The sequence below is a fragment of the Equus caballus genome, chromosome 18, assembly GCF_041296265.1.
Source record: "Equus caballus isolate H_3958 breed thoroughbred chromosome 18, TB-T2T, whole genome shotgun sequence".
Lineage (NCBI taxonomy): Eukaryota > Metazoa > Chordata > Mammalia > Perissodactyla > Equidae > Equus > Equus caballus.
Genome location: NC_091701.1, coordinates 59,124,228 through 59,131,277, shown reverse-complemented (window position 1 = coordinate 59,131,277; position 7,050 = coordinate 59,124,228). Strand labels below are relative to the sequence as shown.

The following is a 7,050-nucleotide window of genomic DNA, read 5'->3' as shown; positions in this document are numbered from 1 at the left end:
CCAAAACTTTCATGTAATAATATATTTCACTTTTATATTTTATACATTCAAAGTCTAAAATGGCCTATTTTAGAATACTGATGCTTTGATAAATCTCCAGGTGCAGATGCAAAGGTTTTCACGTTTATGATATTGTTAATGGACACCAGCAAAAGAGAGCCAAAATTTATTATCAAGATTGAACTTGAGTTTTTCCACTTCTAGGATTTGATACAAATAATACATCTTTAGCACCCCTTCACGGCAGCTTAGATATTCTACTTCCTATTTGTAACTGGGAAAATAGAGGTTAAGATAAAGGCCAGAGCAACTGTCAGAAACCATTAGTTTTGCTACTCTATAAACATATCCATTTGCTTAAATTATACTGGCTTTTAGCATCCACACTTCTGCTATATGCAACATGGCCAACACTATTTTCTCAGCACTTTACTCATTTTAAAATGAGAACATGCAATTTATATGATTAAGTAAATTAGACTAGGCTAGGACATGACACATAGTCCTTGTCCCCAAGACTTAAATGAAATCAGGGAAGCCTATTAAGAGCTGGAGAGTGGACATAAGGACAGTCAGGTAGAGAACTAAACACGAGCTCGTATACGGCTCATTATATATTATATAAGATATATACTCATTATATAAGTTAAATATATTTTATATATTAATAGCAATCTTCACATTTTTGTTATATATAGTCATGTGAACTCTATTTCCCTGGGACACAAATTTCACTTAATACAAATTTGTTGAATAAGTGTGATTTATGTTTCTTCTTCAATTCAGCACAACTTACAGAGAGAGGGAAAAATCTGGAAGTTGTTTGAACAATGAGAGCTGGTTGGGGAAGTCAAACAGGATCAGGTGGCAGGTTGCATGTCAGGGTCATGGCCTCTGATGTATCCAGGCAGTTAGAGCCCAGGCTTCTGTCTACAAATAAATTCTCATTCTCATACTTGACCCTGTTCAATCCTTTCCAAAACCTGGTAATAGAGAAAAAGAGCAGGTTTTCTTATTTCTAGATGAGGAAAATGAGGCTCAGAGCAGTTCTGCAGCCAGCCCAAATTCTGATAGCTACTGAGTCCCAGAACGGGGTGTCCAAGCTCTAAACCCCATGGGGTTCTGGCTCTCAGCTCCAGGCTTCTTTTCCTTCGCCATCTTTTCCCGTCGTTAAAAGTGGGGCAGTCTGGGTTATGGGGGGCAGAACCAATGCACGTTGTAAGAGCCAAGCTGATGTTTCATAGATTCATAGCTGGTTTAAAAATTATTTTTAAATCGAGTTGAGTTCCTAAACAGCTACACTCAAGACAGGTAATCATTTGAAACCTCAATCATTTGATAAAAGTATGAAATACCTGAGCAGTAATTATTTCTGCTACTTAATTGCCTTGACGTGCTACATTTAATGATTATTATGCTTTTTAATTCATAATTGTCCAATATCTACCTACCTATTGCTGTGGGACAAAGAGCCTCTTTTCTGTGATCTGTGTGCCCTGTAATCCTGTCTTTATATTGCTCCGTGGAAAGCTGATTAGGAGCAGAACCCATTAAAGTCTATATTAAAGGAACTGTGGGAAAACAATGAATCAGAACACCGACACAGGGAGTGAAATGGAAAATAAATCCTTTAACACCTGTTCATTCTTTTAAAAATGTGTGCATTTCCTTTATAGGAAAGTTTTAGAAGTCAGTTAAAAACTTATTTCAAAAGAGGTTTCTTGTGAATAATTCAGAAGCTTCTTCCACACAGCACTGTTCTCTTGTAATCGAACTGCCCTCCAAATAATAAAATTACATATACTACCACTACTTCTATACTTGTATTTGTTTCGTGCTTTGTAGCTGAAAAGAAAATTTTCACATATTTCACCTCTTTGTTCTCGTCCTCCATATTAGTTTGTGCATCCTCTTCCATCTTTTTCCATCTACATGCTTAGGATATTTCTCTCATCATCTTTTCTTCAGTCTAAAACGTTAGCTCAGGAGTTATTCTTGTGTCATAGTATCAAGACATATATGCGTGTTCAGTTTTGAGAATACAAAGGTATTATAAGATTTTTAGCTAAGCTAGAAGATAAATGCCCTGAATATTACGCAATAAATTTCATGATAACATATGTTATAAGTTATCCAGAAACTCCTCATCTTCTGGGATTAGAGAGACTTGACAATTCCAGAAATGTAGTGATGTTGTCACCATCCTTTGATATTTGAAGGTGACTCTATATCTGCATCTCCATCTGAGGCTGCACCCGAAAAATGCTTGAAACTCTTGGTCTTTTCCACACAGACCCGGCCCCGTTACTGTTAATGGCTTCCAGCAAAGGATCTGGTTTTATGTGTCTCGATTTCTCATGCCGAAAGCTTTGCTTAAACTTTTAAACTCTATAAGCCAGGGTAGCTGATGTGCTGCCATTCTTCTTCCATTCTATAGCTTAGTTCCTCTGCTTGAAATTGCATAACCCTGCAGTGTTTGTTCCAGCCCTCCATACTGCTTAGTACTTCTTATGTTTCTGTCCAACTTCGTAATTTTCTTCTATGTCTAAACATGGGGAAGAACTACATGAAGCTCAACTTTTAGGTCTTCCATCCTCTTCAGTCTGCATGTTCCCTCGCATTCCAGTATTTGTGACTCCCCTAACCGATCTGCTTTGAAGAAAGAATACTATAAGTATTAATTAAATTCTTTTGTAGATTTAAGTTGCCTCAACCAAAAGGTTTTAATATTTAACACAGTAACTCTAATCCTGAAACGAAAGACTTACTAAAGATACTTCAGTTATCAAATGAGGCAGAAAAATTCATAGGATGGTAGTGATGAAAATAGCAAAGGGCAGAGAGTTTGTTTGTGGAGTATAAATTTGGCTGATTCTTTATCTGCATCAGAATTTGACTTTGTGACCCTAAGAATAGTTTTGTCTAGTCTGGTCTCTGACAGACATTTTAGAAAGATTAAGGATGAGATCTTTGACATTTTAATTTAAAGCCCGAAAAGCAATATTTGGGTTAAGAAGAATGATGTCAAACAGTGCCAAAAGCAAAACATTTTAACTCTTTTCTTTTATCTAAAACTTGAAAATATTCTGGAGAAGGAACTATATCCTTGGGAAAGAAAATGTTGGGATTGGAGATATCCTTGGGAAACAAGACAATATAACTGTTAAAGTACCTGATTCATAATGACTCAAGAGGTGCAAGAATCTTTCCCCCCTCTATCATTTTGCCTACCTCCTAAAATGAAATCTTGCCATTCTTATTGGACTTGTAACAACTATTACATATGTTATTAAAATTTCAGCCTTAAAATAAAAATTGGCCAAAGGCATCACCTTGATTTTTATCATTTTATACCTTGAAAATTACAACTTAAAGCATACATTTAACAATCTTGGTAAAGGGCTATAGAAATGCCAGATATGTATGTATCTCTTCTGTGGCCAAGTGTATTTTCCCAAGATGGCTGCATCTATCTATCTATCTATATATATCTCATCTTACATATTCTTCTTACAACATGACATCAACACTTTGATCAAGAGGTGAGGTCTATATTTCCTCTCTCTTGATTTCTCTCTCTCTCCCTTCCCTCTCTCTTTTTCTCTCTCTGTCTTCAGCCACTCTGGGAACTCAGCCACCATGCAGTAAGCAAGCCCATACTAGTCTACATAGAGATACCATATAGAGAGTTCCAAATGAAGAGAAACTGAGTCCTCTAGCCAATAGCTAGTCACAACTCCCAGCTATCAGTGAGCCTTCAGAGGATTCCAGCCCCCAGCCTTTGAGTCTTTCAGCGGAGGCCCCAGGCATTGTGGAGCAGAGATAAGCTGCCTACTTTGTGCCCTGTCTAAACTCCTAACTCCCATGATCCACAAGCATAATAAATGGTTGTTTTACTCAAATACATTTTACATAACTTATTATATAGCCATAGTAACTGAAACATCATCGTATCAGAAACATGTACCTGATGTTTTTGCTTTCTTCTCTCGGTTTCTGTGATCAGTGCAACTCATGATTTTTCAGAGAAATGATGAGACACAGTGCTGCATCATCTACTCCATTCTTTTCACGTCTCTGAATCTCTTATGCAGGTTCAATACACTTCCAGAGGTAGGATGTGGCACAACCGTATTTCCAGACGAAATGAGCAATTTAGAAGCCATGTAGGAAAAACAATTCTTTAGATTTATCTGTGATAGTACTCAGATACAGATATATTCAACAGACATTTATTGAGTATCTGCATATGCAAAAGAAGAGAAAGAAAGAGGAAATTAATGTCTAAGTAGTTTGTACATGGCAGGCACTATTTGTTCCTCAAATATTTACAACCACCTTGTAAGATAGGGCATCACCACAGATGAGAATCAGGGAGGTTGAATAACTTTCCAGATCCAACTGCCAGTGGGTGGGAGAGTCAAGACTCCAGCTTGTATCTGCATTATGACAAATATATTCCTTCTGCACCCTGCCTTATTGTTATAATGGGATAATAATAGTAACAACTTCAATGGTTGTCATGCAAATTGAGTGAGACGGTTTGTGAAAATTACCTAGAACATCGCAAGCAATAAACATTAAATATTACTGTTATCACACTACTTCGTCTAACCTTTCAACTTAGTGCTAGATACTGTGAAAACACAGAAGTAAGATAAAGTCTTCACTTTGAATAAGTTTATAGTTTTGGAGATGTTGAGTTGGAGCTGTAGTGGGTTTAGGCATTGAGGTAAGTACACAAAAAACTATAGTGTGAAATAAATTTTAATAAATAACTCAAGAAAGGTACAGGAAAGTGATTACATTCAGTTATAATATTGAGAAAGATTTTGTGGATACAATGGTGCTGAGGATGGACCTTGCTGATTAAGATTTTACTTTAATAGATAGGAAGAGTGGCTAATTCCATGTAAAAAGAATTGTGTATGAATGTATTGGGAACTACTCAAAAATTCTAAGAAGTTCAGTATTCCTGGAGAAAAGAACTCATTAATTTTTTTAAGATGAAAAAAATTGAATATGTTTATAGGCTTAGGGGAAGGAATCAATGAAGATTTTAAGGATAGATAAAGAAAGAGGATGGCTGTCCTGAAAGCGGTGAGAATGGGGTGGATTGAGGGAGTGGAAATGGAGTTGGCCATGAACAACAAGAGGAACTTATTCTCAGAGAGCATAGAAAATTGTGGCCTAGATTAGGTGACCGTGAATGAAAGAATAGTGAGTGTAGGAAGGGTGCAGATGGCAGCCTCAGGTCCTCAGTTGGATAGGAAAGGAGATTGTATGAGTGGTGGGAGTGAGAAGAGGGCATGAAGAGGATGGGGAAGCTTTAGAATGGTTTTGAAAGGGAATCGAAGAAGTAATTGAATAAGGACAAATCCAAGGATTGTTGATAGTGTTGCTCCCATAATAAATATTTACCGCTCACCTCCAATGTGCTAGATGTTGAGAGCATAGTAATAATGTAGACACTGACTCTGCCTTCAAGACAGGGGTTGGGTAGGTAAATGGGACATTACTGTTGAATACAATATAGCCAGATAGACGTCTATCACGTAGGCTTCTATAGGAGCACAGCTTAAGAGGGGCACTGAGCCTCGAATTTGTAAATTAGACGAACACTTTCCAAAGCACATGACATCTAGATTGAAAATAACAAAGCACTAGGTGTTAACCAAGCAAAGGGAAAGAGAGCGAAGTGTGGGGAGTGTTACAACACATGGACTGGTGGGTGCAAAGACCTACAATTATAGGAAGTCTAGCATATTTTTCACGAAAATAGTAACTTCTTTCTTTATATATTACATCAAGGAGTGTGAACTAAACCCCCAAGATATTAGAGAAGCAGTGATGGTTTTACATAGGAGAAAAGTCAGCTCAAATTGACATTTTGGAAAGATATCTTAGTCAAAGCTCTCAGTGGCAAAAAAAACCCCCACAGAATTCCACTTAAGCTGACTTAAGCAAAAAGGAGAAATTTATTAACCGTATATTATAGTGCTTTTCAACCTTTTTCATATCCTGGCACAGATGGAAAATGATAGTATTTATACAGCACCCCGGGGAAAATAGACAAGGCTGCCTGTGGCAGAAGGCAATCAGCCTGGGGACTGAAGCTGCCCTAAGGGCTTGAGGGGTCAATATTGAAGCTCACATCTTCAGCACACCGGCTGGGGAGCTCAGATCCATTATATGAAATTACATTCTCAGGGATAAATCATGAACCTGAAAGCCTGGCTGAGCCTCATGAGGGGCTGAGGCTAGGAACTCTAAAGCCATCAGGAGTCAAGCTTGCCTTTCTCTTTCTGGTGCAATAGGGTCTTATCTCTGCTCCTTTCTGTATATAAACGTCTTCTTCCTCTCTCCTTGAGCAAGATTCCTTGCTTCCTTGTGTGCATGGCAGAAGATATTGCCTCATAACTCCCACATGTGCAAGTTCTTCCAGTTAAAATATTTAATAAAGATACACCAAGAAAGAGTATCTGATTGATCCAGGTGTCCATCTTGTTGGAATTTTTTTGTTGTCAGTAAGAAGTAATATACATAGGGCCACAGAGGCCCACCACCATCAAGTGGTTGGAGGCGGACATTTCCAAAAAAGGGACTGCAGAAGCTGGCAGATGCTGGAAGGTCACTCTGGCTGCAATAAGAAATATGTCCAGAAGGGAAAGCAATATGGGAGTCATGGAGATTTGTTGAGAGGCTGCTGCAGTAGGCCAAGAAAGGGTCCAGAATGGTCAGGGCTGAAGTATGAACATAGTAAAGAAGTACAGAGATCTGAGTAACAGCATAAAGGCAGAACTCACAAGGCTTGCGGGTATAAGAGAAAGGGAGTAGGGTTTCCAGCTTGATCAACCAGGTGAAGAGGATGGTATCTTTCACTGATAAAGGTCAACAAAGAAGAATAACAAGTTTAAGAGATGACTGGACACAAGTTTCAGTACTGGACACAAATTTAAAGTTTCCACGGGAAATCCAAATGGGTAAATCCAACAGGCAGCTGTTCAGGAGAGACTGGAGCTCAGAAGAGCCATCTAAGAAGATCAGTTT

At 38.1% G+C, this 7,050-nt stretch overlaps 1 long non-coding RNA gene across 1 annotated transcript in view; it reads right to left on the bottom strand.

Moving 5' to 3' along the window:
* Positions 1-642: 642 nt before the first annotated feature.
* Positions 643-7,050, bottom strand: part of LOC111768759 (uncharacterized) — a 30,806-nt gene continuing 24,398 nt past the window's right edge. Inside the window, exons 4-5 of the long non-coding RNA XR_011428301.1 lie at positions 3,968-4,243; positions 643-2,649 (exon numbers count right to left, since the gene is read on the bottom strand). This is a non-coding gene — a long non-coding RNA (uncharacterized lncRNA). The remainder of the gene's footprint in view (positions 2,650-3,967; positions 4,244-7,050) is intronic.